Genomic DNA, 12,707 nt, shown 5'->3' with positions numbered 1-12,707 from the left:
GCAATTTACTTAAGCAGGATAAAAGCAGGCAGAAAGAAAATGGCCCTTATGGTCCTCTGGTCTCCTTCAATATCTGAGTGAGGCTCTCAGTGCTCCCATTCAGATTGGGGGAAGGAAATATGATGGACCCCGCTTGGGTCAGGTGTCCGCCCTCAGTCCTTACCTAACAGGCCCTGTGGACGCAGCCCATTCCAGGAGGAGATGCATTCTCTTAGAAGGGGAAGTGGACAAGGACGCCACACCTGTCTGGAGCACAAAATGTTCTTTTATCTGCAGTGTCGAAGATATTTTCATCTCATGTAAAACCTCAGCTCCCAAAAAGACTGTGTGCTAGAGTGGGTCAGGGTCCCCAGGTCAGCTCCTACCTTTGTTTATTCACCAGGAGCCACCACAAACTCAGCTTAGAGTTGTACTCATGACTAAGATTGATTACAGTGGATGAAAACAAAAGCAAAACCATCCAAAGGAAAAGCACATGGGGCCAAGTCAGGCGGAAACAGGTGCAAGCTTCCAGACCACTCTCCCAGCTGAGTCCCACAGACTACATGTAAATGCACTTCAATCTGAAATGAGATGGGACAGCTGGTGTGAAACCAGGGAAGCTCCTGAGAGCCTCAGGCCCAAGTTTTCATTGGGGGCTGGTATCGCAGGTACATCCTGCCTAGAATATACCCAAATTCTAGACTCCCAGAAGGAAAGCAGTATTGCAGCATCAACCACATTGTTTATATAAGCAGTTTAGGCACATTGAGCCTCTCCTACTGTCAATTGGGAATGCTGGGAGGAACACTGCCGATATCCACATTCCCAGACACCAGGCAAGGGTCAGGCTTGCCAGCAGGCCTCTCAAAAGACATCCTCAGGCCTGCTATCTTTTTGTTTTTCTGCCAAGTTTTTATTTAAATTCCAGTTAGTTAGCATATAGTGTAATATTAGTTTCAGGTATATCATACACTAATATTAGTTTCAGGGATATTGTACAATATGGTGATTCATCACTTACATACAACTGGTGCTCATCACAAGTGCCCTCCTTAATCCCCATCACGCATTTAACCTGTCCCCTGCCCACTCCCCTTCTAGTAACTGTTAAGTGTGTTCTCTATAGTTAAGAGTCTGTTTCTTGGTTTGTCTCTCTTCCCCCACCCCATGTTCACCTGCTTTGTTTCTTAAATTCCACATATGAATGAAATCATATGGTATTTGACTTTCTCTGTCTTATTTTGCTTAGCATAATACACTCTAGCTCCATCCACGTCATTGCAAATGGCAAGATTTCATTCTTTTTTATGGCTGAGTGATATTCCATTGTGTATATATACCACATCTTCTTTATCCATTCATCAGTCGATGGACATTTGGGCTCTTTCCATAATTTAGCTATTGTAGATAATGCTGCTACAAACATCAGGGTTGTAGGTGTCCCTTTGAATTAGTATTTTTGTAGCCTTTGGGTAAATACCTAGTAGTGCAATTGCTGATCATACTGTTTTCCAGAGTAGGCCTGCTATCTTAACACTTCTGCACACACCATGTCTCAGCAAGTGCCCCAACCCTATCCCCAGGAGGAAAGAGACAAAATTTATGTCCACACTATGGGGTGGTTTATATTCATCTGATTCTAACTATGAGTAATGCATTTGCCTTCTATTTATGTGGTAGGTTCTGTACCTTTAACACAGTTCTTTTTTTTTTTTTTTTTGGAGTATTGAGTATCTTTAACACAAACCATCACCCTAGAGCTAACATTTGTCCAGATGGTTCTAGATTTGCCTGTTTTTTTAATACTTCCAATTTTTTCTACTACTCCTTCCCACTGAGAATTACTACATTTTATCATAGACAGGGATGCATTTTTCTTCTCATCAGTTTAAAGGTCAGACTGCAGCAAACATCATCTGTCTGTGGCATGATTGTAAAGGATACTATACATTCAGCTCCTTGATGGTGCCCTGCCGTGTCTGGAAAGACACACAGGCCAGGTCCACTCATGAGAGAAAACCAGCTCCCTGCCTGGGGACTCCAAGTCCAGAGGATGGAGCGAAGGTTTCTTGTCTCAGGATTCCTGTCTTCACTTGGGTGCTCCCTCGTCTCTCCATCTTCCTCCTTTTTCTCCAGCACCTTCATTTGTTTCAGTCTCTTCTGTTCCTTGGCTCTCTTCTTAAGGGTCTCAGCTCCAGCCTGAGAGGGATCTGAAAGTTCTCAAGGTGTGTGCTAGGTGCACGAAGAAAGGGCAACCACTGGTGCTCAGTGGGTCTTTACCTTCTTCAGCGTGGCAGATCTAAAGTATAAGCCTTTCTCCTGTTAATATGGTGTGCGTCTTATAGTATAACCTCAATGCATAATTTGCCAAAAAAATGGGTATTCTATGCTGCAAAGAATGGCGGAAAATTCCTTGCCATCCGTCTTCCCTTTCCTAGCTCACCCACCAAGTATACTCTGTCTTTGCTCTCTGAGGGTAACGCCTACCAGCTTGGTGAAGTCCATCCACACAGGACATGAGGAAGACAAGCATGGCTCGGACACATAGAGGCAGGGTTCCAACCTTGATCATCACTGATTTTATCTTGACGTTTTGCTCTGGTATTATAGGGAAGGCCTCACTTGAGTAACTTGGAAAGGGATTTCATTTGAAACAGTACTGATTAAGTTTGAATGGTAGAGAGGCCTTCCTGAAAGCTTGGGGAATTATTTTAATGAGTAACACTAATGTAACTTTTTTTGGACATCCTTGAGAAAAATGAAATCTCTTAAGAGTTTTTCTTTAACTCACTAGGAGGCTGAATGTCACAGTGTCTGGAAAAATTAGCTAGCTACACTTGAGTAATCATTTTTAAAGTTATCTTGCAAATTCGTTTTTACAACTATAAAGAGTAGTGTTCCACTTTCACCAAAATTATGCCTAATCGTATACTCTATGGTGGATAGTGCTTATCTCCAGGGAAGGAAGTAGAAGGAAGGAGGGCTTAAGGAAGATGCTCACCCTTTATTTGAAATATTTCTATACTGTTTGAATGTTTTACAGTGAGCATATATACATAGTATTGTATATTGCTTATATATATGTATATATATATGAAGTGTCTTAAAAATCATTTTGGATTAAGTTAGAATTCAAGATATACACTCTAATTTTTAATGCAAATTTTCATTATAGTAACACCACCTGCACAATCAACCACCCTCACTGCTTAACAACTACATTAGAACGTGGATACTTGCATACCATGCATGATTGTATCCACTTTTTCAAAATTTCCATTTTTTTCCCAGTTTTTTTTTTTTCAGAACGGTGCAGGGCAACCTAGAAGAGTATCTCTTAAATTGGAGATGCAGTATAATAACAGCAATTACAGCCTTTTATTGAATGCCTATTATGGACAGCCTCACTAGTTATCTTTAGCTTTTATTGAGCACGTGACAATATGTAAGGCACTATGCTAAGTATTTTATGGGTATGATTGCAGTTGACTTTCAAGAACACATGAGATTGATTTTATCATGCTTCTCTGTTCACAGATGAGGACTCTGAGCTTCAGCTCGTCTACCTAGCTCACCCATGACTATGCAGCAACTGAGAGCCACGGCCCAGCCAGGTCGCCACATCAGCCTGGACCAGACCCTGTGGGAGAGAGGCAGTGCGGAGTAGTGGGCACGTGCATGGCACGGGATGCAAATTCGGCCTCTACCACGTAGCAGCTGGGTGCATGAGCCCTTATCTCTCTGTGCCTCAGTGTTCTTGTCTGGGGAATGCAGGCCTTACCTGTAAAACTGGAATGATAATAGCAATGCCTCAAGAGCTTGGTCATGAAGTTTAAATGAGATTATCTTGCAAGGTAACTAGTGAAATTTCCATAAATGCTAGCTACTATTATGTCTCAGAGACAGTGTACAAAGAACTTTGTTTTATGTCTCTATCCATTTATATATTTATTTATGCAAAGAACTATGTAATTTTACTTAAACTTCACTAAAATATGGAGAAGAGGTAATATCTTTATTTTTACACGCAACTGAAGCTTAGATAATTTATGTAACTTGCACAGGATCATCAAGTTTGAAAGTTATGACACAAAGATTCGAATTCAGATTTTTCTGATTTGCCTCTATGCCCCTGGAGAACAGAAACAAAATGGGCAGAGATGTGCACTCGCCACTCCTGTGACCTCAGGTGAGTCTGGACCTCAGCCCTGCAGCTGGTTTCCTTCACCCCAGCACCAGGTGACACCAGCACCTCCCTCCTTGGGGGGCTGCCTGGTCATGGAGACCCTGCACAGAAGTACTTCCTACAGGGCCCAACCTGCACTAAGCATCAAGACCACTGTTGCCTCAACAGCATTCAGTGATGCTCAGAACCAGCACCCTGCTGGCGCACCTGGGTGGCTCAGTCGGTTGAGCGTCTGACTCTTGATTTTGGATCACGTCATGATCTCAGGGTTGTGGGATCTAGCCCAGCCTCAGGCTCTGCACTGAGCATGGAGTCTGTTTATGATTCTCTCTCTCCCTCTGCCCCACCTGCCCCCTGTTCTGCCCTCTCTTTCTCCCTCTTAAAAAAAGAAAAGAAGGAACCTGCACCTGGCTTGGTTCAGTGAATTTTCTTTGATTCTACACCAGATGGTGATAATAATTGTGTATTTTTTCTGGAAGTTAAGCTATCAAACATACACAAAATCTTCTTTTTTACATATATCAAAAAGGTTTACACTAAATACATGATATTGCTGTTATTAAGATTCACAGACACATTTTTCCGGTGACGTTATGACAGTCCCCAGTAGCCTTGGCATTGCTGTGGTTCCACACCCCCCCTGGCATCACACACTGAACTTGCTCAGACTTCACTCCCCTTAAGCTCCATGACTTTTTGGGGTCTTATGTGCTAAAGTATTGTGTTAGATGCTCTAGAATGCTAGATGTTCTTTCCTGCCAAAGTTTTTTAGTAAAATCCCTTGTTCCATGCTCTATTCCCTTCAATAGAACAGTTTCACATTTTAAAATTTTGTCACTTCATTTGGAAATTAAGGCAAATTTTATGCAAAACACATTCTTCCAAAACCTTTTTGAAAAAAGCAAACTACCTAATTTAAAGAATACTCAGAAGAAAAACCAGAGTCACTAAGGCCTAGGTGACTTTTCCTATTCTACGCAACTTGGGAAGATGGGCAAGAAACCATTTAGGGGTGGAGAATAGGTTTGTTTTGCAAGGAAACCAGGTGGGAAAAGATGAGGCCAGGAAATGTGTCTAGGAGAAGAAGAGAATGGATGCCAGAGTGCCCCCAGCACATTCAACATGGCAAAGAAGAGCAAGATGCAGTGACAATTGTAGAAAGGCACAAGAAATATGAAAGCAAATAAACAACAAACAATTGCCATAATCTAATTTTTCCCAGTTCTCTCTTTCTTTAAATGGGCACTGTCTACTGCTGACAGAGTACATTTTCAAATTTATTTACCAAAAACAAAACAAAAAAACAAAACTTCTGGGGCACCTGGGTGGCTCAGTCGGTTAAGCGTCTGCCTTCTGCTCAGGTCATGATGCCAGGGTCCTGGGATCAAGCCCCACATTGGGCTCCCTGCTCAGTAGGGAGTCTGTTTCTCCCTCTCCCTCTGCCCCTCTGCCTGCTTGTGCTTGGTCTCTCTCTCTCTCAAATAAAAAATAGAACCTTAAACAACAACAAAAAAAGACTTCCACTCTAACCTGTCACTGGGCTTGTTGAAAGAGACCAGGGCATCTAAGAAATGAGAATATAAAATTGCTTACATTTCTTTCTTAAACAACTTTTAACTTAAATTATAGAGAACATAACTTGGTCACTCCAATGATGTTCTTTGTCTAGAAGTTTCTCTCATTTACACATGAAATACCTCTTAAGCTTCATATTTTCCCCTCCTCTGAGTAAGCTGCTAATTTGCAGTTTATATTATGTATTGGATAATTATCAGAAAAATTCATTACAGTTAAACTATTGTTTTCTAACTTTTGTATCATTATCTAAACCCTTATCCTTCTCCATCCTTTTTTTCTTTTAGGACAAAACCAACAACAAATAACAACTATGATTCAATCTTATTTGCAAGATACAGTAGACAATTTTTTTTTTAAAGATTTTATTTATTTATTTGACAGAGAGAGACACAGCGAGAGAGGGAACTCAAGCAGGGGCAGAGGGAGAGGGAGAAGCAGGCCTCCCGCCAAGCAGGGAGCCCAATGTGGGGCTCGATCCCAGGACCCTGGGATCATGACCTGAGCCAAAGGCAGACGCTTAACAACTGAGCCACCCAGGAGCCCCCAGTAGACAAATTATTGAAAAAAAGAACATATACAGCAATTAAATGATGGACTCTTTATCTTGGACAATGACAGGGAGTTTTTTCACTTCAGTGAGAAATTTAATAATTGTGCCTCAGACAAAGATCATGTAAGGTATTAGTGTCATGGGTTTTTTTTTTCTTTTTTTTTGGTGTATGTTTCATTAATCATTCCTTTCCATAATGGAAATGTATCCAGGGCCCTGGGCTTCATGGTGTGAGCTTTGATTGAACTTCTTGGTATCTTTCTTTATTTTTTAGCCACAAATTATGATAAAACTCAAAAGGTTTAGTAAATTCTAAAGGGATCATGGGAAGTAAACTAGTCTTAATAGTATGGGAGTAATGGGAGATTCTGGATGATAATCAACTTGAGTTTATAAAGACATAATGCTGTCAGGATAATGTAATATACCTAAATGATGTATAGTGAAGATTTACAAAATGAAGAGCATAGAAATACAACTTACTTTAATTTTCCTCAGCATTTGGAGTTTTTCCAAAATAGTACATAAAATTTATTTTCCGCAATGTAAAAAGGAAATTGAAAGCTTGAGGAGCATTCATTTTAAAAAAATAAAAGAAGGAAAGTATGGGCCAAATAAACTATGAAAATGTGCTAAACAAATTAGAATTTCTACCACCTTGGAGAAGTGACAAGAGGTGGTGGTGTGTGTGTTTGTGTGTGTGTCTGGCATCAATTCAGATATTTGGAGTAGTTTGTCTTCTACCCAGTGGCTTAGTCCTAACATTGGCATTGAGACCAGTCTTGTTCTGTGTAAGGGGGAATTTTAAAAGTCCTTAAACTCACTGACTTCTAATTTTAGCTATTGGGCTTTATTATTTTTTTCCTCATGTTTTTGTTTATACACTCAAATGGCAGGTTTTATGCCTATAGCCAGGAGTAATATGATATGACCAATAGATATCCACTGATACAGTAATATGAATTAATATATTAAATGATATGCATACCAGCACTCCACATATATACTGCCTGCTCTGATTATGATGAAGTAGCTTGTACTGGATAGTTTTCCTACAGGAAACAACTATAAAAACTATACAGAATACATAAAATTATGATTGCTGTTTAAAAACATTGAGAGCAGTCAAAGCAGGCAGGACTCAAAATGCTGTGGTCCCTGAGAGAAGACAAACATGATGATGTGAGTTCTATTCATCCTGGTTTCTTCCTTGAGGGTCCTTGTTAATTCATGGTGCAGTGGAAGAAGGCCAGCAGCAATTTGCAGTCCTACTAGATTGAGGAGAGAGAGGCTGGATCCAGGATAGTCAAAGAAGCCAAATTGAGGAAACGAGGGATCCCCATGAAAGTGAGCCCCCAAACCTGTGTGCAATCTCCCATAAAGGTGTTTGCCAACTCCTAACCTGTTTGGTTTAAAAATTCAAGAAATCCTACAGAAGGTAAAAATTGAGACAACAAAGTATTGAGCAGATATTTTACCAGCTACAAGGTGCTGGGAAAACAGAGGTACAGTTTAAAGTCTATTAAGATGGAACAACCCTGGTAAACACCTCAGGCTCTCAGTTGAAGCCTTAACAAACCTAAAACTCAATAATCTGCTTTCTTTCTATCTACATTATAAAACCAAACTTTCCCATTATAGAAAGAATAAAACACATTTCAGAACATTTACAAATTTTAATATATAGTGTCCAGCATCTAATCAAAAATTACAAAGCATGCTGCCAAGCAGAACCAAAGAATCAAACACCAATATATTTACACAGTTTAAGACTATTGGGGAGCCTCCCGGGAAGGGATGCACCTGAACTGATGGTTGCAGAGAGATTGAGAAGTAGAGGGAAGGGCAGAGATCTAGGGAACAGCATGAACAAAGGCAAGAGGTACCAAAAAACACAGTATATATAGGGAACCATTACCTGTTTCATGAGTGTTACCCTGTGGGCATTGGTGAATGAGTCAGAAAGTGGCCAGGATGGGATGAAGACCTGGGCCACTGAGGGTAGGTGCTTTAGCCTGTAAGCCAGGTTTTTGAAGTGTTATAACCCTTGTAACCAATTCTTTTAGTGAAATCTTAGATTGAAGTCACAAAACAAAACAAAACAAAAAAAAAAAAAGGAGGATTTTTTTTAAGTTAAAGAGGGAAAAGAGCCAAATATCATGGAGACCTGGGACATCAGCAGCCCCCACTTGCCTCCCTCAAACCCTGAATTTCCCTATCCCACAAGGTTCTTGCACAGGATCCATTGAGGTTCCAAACAGTTTAAAAAAATTACTCTAGGAGAGACAGGTAGACAAACAGCTAAATGATGGGAGCCAGATTTCTGCTTTAGACAGTAACTCAGGGAACTGTATGGGAATAAATTTGGGAAGATCATAATGGGAAAAAGGAAGATGGATGAGAAGGCTATTGCAGTTGTTTGGATGAGAAATTATGGCAGTGGCAGGAGGGAGGAAGTAGGTGTGGAGTTAAAGAAACATTCATATGGCAAATTGGGACAACTTGGTGATGGATGGCATGTATGGAGTGACAGATAACACTATCTTGTTTAAGAAGAAGCTCACCAAAATGAGTGATCTAGAGGGAGCGCTCTGAAGAGAGAGACAGAGTAACAGCGTGTATCCGGAAGTGATTTTAGAGAGGCATGTGGCAGGAATGTGTGTGAAAAGAAGTGAAAAGAGGTGGGTAATGAAATGAAGAGAAGAGGGAGAGCTTGTTTGGACTGCCATTCAGAACACAAACAATGCAACCAGAGGAGTTAAGAAGAAACTGCTTACTGGAGACATCCAAATATATTAGAGAACAGAATAATTCATGAAAAATATGTAATTGAGGATAACAGTGTCTCAGTTGAAATGAATAAGCCCTTGTAAATGTTATTAAATGGTTTGGGTTCCAAAGCTATCAAGACCATGGTTGATCAACTACAAAAACAAATTGCTTCAAAAGCAAATAATCACCTTAATTTTAAAGAAAGAAAAGATATAACAAAAACACCAGGAAGATGTATTGTTTGCACTTACATTTGATACTTTGTTTTGCAAAAGAGAAAATGGAATTGGCCCAACAGAATTTTAATTAGGTACATTTCCACTGCCTTATACAGGTCTTGCAAGCTTAAAAATTTCCTTTTAATTATGAAAGAAATAGGAAAAAATTATGTGTTCATCAGAAGAATATCTACATTGTCCTTGAAAGTTGTTTCGGTTTGAGCAAATGTTTTAGATAATGTTCTTTTTGTTGTGGGAAGTTGTGCTATCTGAAAAGATTGGGACCTCTAATCTTGTAGGAACACTGTAGAAATACTAAATATGAGAATTTGTCCCTTAAATGGCATTATGCTCTATCTTCAAAGTACTCATGATCCAATAATGAACATTGCAATAAACATACACCTGGTTCCCTATTTAATGAGCTCATAGTCAGTTTTTAATCAGATAAGACAGTTCTTTGGGTCCTTCTCTTCTAGCTTTGCTTCTGACCCTGAGATGAGAAAATTATCCTGGGTTATCCATGTAGTGAGGTGCAAAGGGTTTGGGAGTCAGACAAGCTGGGCAGGAACCCAGCGCTGCATGCTCTAGGTCTTGACTTCCTTCCTTCCTCACTACTTGGCTAGAGTGAAGAGTAGATGTGAAAGTATGGACAAGGTGTTCCTACAGGGTCTGTCCCATGGTGGATTTCAGTAAAATTTTTCTTTCTTTTATGATTTTTTAATTTATTTGAGAGAGAAAGAGCACACACTTAGGTGAGTGTATGGGTTGGGGGGAGGGGTAGAGGGAGAAGTAGAGTCCCCGCTGAGCGAGGAGCCTGACATGGGCTTGATCCCAGGACCCTGAGATCATGACCTGAGCCTAAGGCAAATGCTTAACTGACTGAGCCACACAGGCACCTGGATTTTAGTAGGTTTTAATTCCCTTTCTCTTCTCCCTTTTTCCCTAGAATGGATATCAATGCCGTAACTAGTTCTAAACAAACTTGTGAAAGGAGAAGTTTGCACATTCCTGAGTATTTCTCCTGTTCTTTGGTGCCCCCATTTTCCCTGGAGATCAGGGAGCAACAATACTATCATTGGTAGAGAGCTTTATAGTTTATCGAGCATGACACATATAATGCCTTCCACATGAGACATACCTCATAAATGTCCATTCCTTATGATCTCATGTGCTTCATGCTAGAGCTCTGCAGAGTAGGTGACCTTTGATTACAAACAAAAAAAACCAGAAGTGCAGAGAGGATGTGGAGCAGGACTGAACCAGGGTTCGCACTCTGAACTTAACATTGCAGCCCTCCACTGCGCTGTTTATTTGCTCCTGCCACAGGGCTTCTGCCCAGGCCAGCCCTTCACAGGCCATGTCTCTTGGTGCTCCTTCTGTTAATCCACACCACACTCACCCATTCCCCAATGCCCGACTTCTACTTTCAACAAACTCCAATTGAGAAAAATATGTTTTCATCTATTTTTTTTAAAGATTTTATTTATTTGAGAGAGAGAGAGCATGAGAGGGGGAGGGTCAGAGGGAGAAGCAGACTCCCTGCTGAGTAGGGAGCCCGATGTGGGACTCGATCCCGGGACTCCAGGATCATGACCTGAGCCGAAGGCAGTCGCTTAACCAACTGAGCCACCCAGGTGCCCCTGTTTTCATCTATTTAATATACCACTTTAGAAACTGATATTCTTCATGGTAAGTAGAATAATGTCCCACCTCCACCTACGGAGACCCATGCCCTAATTCCTCATACCTCTGATTTTGTTACCTTAAGTGACAAAAGGGACTTTGCAGATGGGATTAATTTAAGGGTCATAAAGAGATTATCTTGAATTATCCAGATGGGCCCAACACAATGGCATGAGTCTTTAAAATTAGAGATGCTTTCCTGGCTGTGGGCAGAGGGAGATGTGACTATGGAAGAAGGGTCAGAGAGATGCAATGTGTCTGGCTTTGAACATGGAGGAAAGGGCACAAGCCAAGGAATGAAGACAGCCTCTAGAGCCAGGAAAGATATTAGTTTGCTAGGGCTGCTGTAACATCCATGTAATCAGATGGCTTACACGACAGAAATTTATTCTTTCACAGCTCTGGAGGCCAGAAGACTGAGATAAAGGTGTAGGCAGGGCCATGCTCCCTCTGAAGGCGCCAGGGAAGAGTCTGTTCCAGCTCTCTCTCAGCTTATGAGAGCTGCCTGGCTTATGGCTGCATACCTCCAATCCCCACATGGCCTTCTCTCTGTGTGTCTCTGTGTCCACATTTCTCCTTTTGTAAGGACACAGGCATATTGGATTAGGGTCCATCCAACAAATTCATTTTAACTTGATCATCATCTGCTAAGATTTTATTCCCAAATAAGGTCACATTCTGATGTACCGGAGGTTAGGACCTCAACATACCATTTTTATTTATTTATTTGTGTCATGGAGGCAGACACAATTCAACCCATATAACAATAAGAAAATAGATTCTCCCCTAGAGTCTCCTTAAAGAAACACAGCCCTGCTGAAGGCTTCATTTTAGCCCATGGAGACTCAATTCAGAGTCTGAACTACAGAACACTACACAATAATGAGTGTGTATTGTTTAGAACCACGAAGTTTGTGCTAATTTGTTATGCCAATAGTAGAAAACTAATACATCTTCTAAAAGTAATTTCCAATAAAAAAAAGGAAGAAGAAAATCCCAGAATGTTAAATGAATGGATTATGATGACAATGCACCACAAAAATCTTGAAAATATCTTTTAATGTCATTAATCAGCTACCACATTGGCACGATGTTTCCAAAAGGTCATTGGGGGCAGACGTGGGAGTGACTTTGAGCAAAAGAATAAAAATGACAAAACTTTAAGGAGTGAAGTGAACATTTATTTAAAATGAGAAAGTAGACCAGAAGTTAAGATGGGAAACTATTCACCAAACAGAGAAGTCAGTACTTTCTTTTTTTCTTGAAATAGTCATATATCAAGGCAGGGACTATGATGGTAACTGCTTGACTACATAGGCTTCCTCCTTCCCCTCCCAGTATCATCACATTAACTGCCTCTGCTCTCCCAGAGCCAGCCACCCAGGGTTAAGTTAATGGAAAATGTGATGTACATGTTCATAACCTGTTAATGAAATTAGGGACTGACTTGAACCATGTTGTCTTGAAATGAATGTGTAATTTTTGGGGTGCCTTGGTGGCTCAGTCAAACATCTGACTCTTGATTTCTGCTCAGGTCATGATCTCAGGGTTGTGAGATCGAGCCCTGTGGTGGGCGGGCTCTGCACTGGGCATGGAACCTGCTTAGGATTCTCTCTTTCCCTCTGCCCCTCCTGTCTGCCCCTCTGGCTTGCATACATGTGGTCTCTCTCTCTCTCCAAAGAGAAAGGAAGAAAGAAAGAAAGAAAGAAAGAAAGAAAGAAAGAAAGAAAGAAAG

This window comes from Mirounga leonina, unplaced genomic scaffold, assembly GCF_011800145.1.
Source record: "Mirounga leonina isolate KUSES-001 unplaced genomic scaffold, KU_Mleo_1.0 Mir_165, whole genome shotgun sequence".
NCBI classification, from domain to species: domain Eukaryota; kingdom Metazoa; phylum Chordata; class Mammalia; order Carnivora; family Phocidae; genus Mirounga; species Mirounga leonina.
The sequence above is the reverse complement of the archived record's forward strand: the minus strand, read 5'-3'. Positions refer to the sequence as shown.